This window comes from Homalodisca vitripennis, unplaced genomic scaffold, assembly GCF_021130785.1.
Source record: "Homalodisca vitripennis isolate AUS2020 unplaced genomic scaffold, UT_GWSS_2.1 ScUCBcl_3489;HRSCAF=9049, whole genome shotgun sequence".
Taxonomy (NCBI): Eukaryota; Metazoa; Arthropoda; class Insecta; order Hemiptera; family Cicadellidae; genus Homalodisca; species Homalodisca vitripennis.
In genome coordinates this window covers 35,041-35,916 of record NW_025779608.1, presented here as the reverse complement: position 1 = coordinate 35,916, position 876 = coordinate 35,041, and positions in this window count along the sequence as shown.

Here is an 876-nt window from a genome sequence, read left to right as displayed (position 1 = left end):
TATTCACGGATTAAACACATACCTTGCTATTAGAAAAACCTTGTAAATCTGTTGTAGAAAATTACAAACTTATGAAAAATTAAACAAACAACTTTATAGTCTACGTTTATATGCCCGTAACTTTTAAATATTTGTATTTACAAACAAAATACCTTATACACTTATGACTTTTAAAACTTCAGTTGCAAAATTTTCCCCAAAAATTGTTAGACGAAAATAAAGTTTCACTGAATTTTTTTTTATTTATGCATGAAAAATTAAAATAACCTCAAACATTAATGTCCATACATTTATGTTCAAATCCAATGTTTTTAAAATGTAGGGAAATGAGCTAAGCTAGGACGTTACATTATGTAAAATGTAAACAACAAATTTAAAAATGGAAAAATTTTAATAATATTTGATACTGTCTGAAAATAAAAAAAATTAAATTATCTACTTTATCAGCTAATATTTTAAATAGCTTAGACCAGAGTTTCCCAAAGTGTGCGCCGCGGCGCCCCCGGGCGCCGCGAGCTAGTGCTAGGTGCGCCGCCGTTGTCTACCAAGAGCCTAAATGTCATCATACTACAATACAGTGCGGACCAGTCTGTGCGCGCGGCTAAAACTGAACAAGGAAGTAAACAAAGTAGTGATTCCGCGTCAACTTCTGCAAAGAGCGATGCCGAGGCAGCTGAGGGAAGCCGTAAACCAAAATACAGAAAATATGACGATAAGTATTTAGATTTTGGTTTTTCTTGTATTGAAATTAATAATGAAGAGCGCCCGCAATGTGTTGTTTGCATGAAGGTTTTATCAGTCGAATCTATGCTGCATAGTAAACTAAAACAGCATTTAAAAACTGTCCACTCAAACTTGATAGGGAAACCAAGAGAG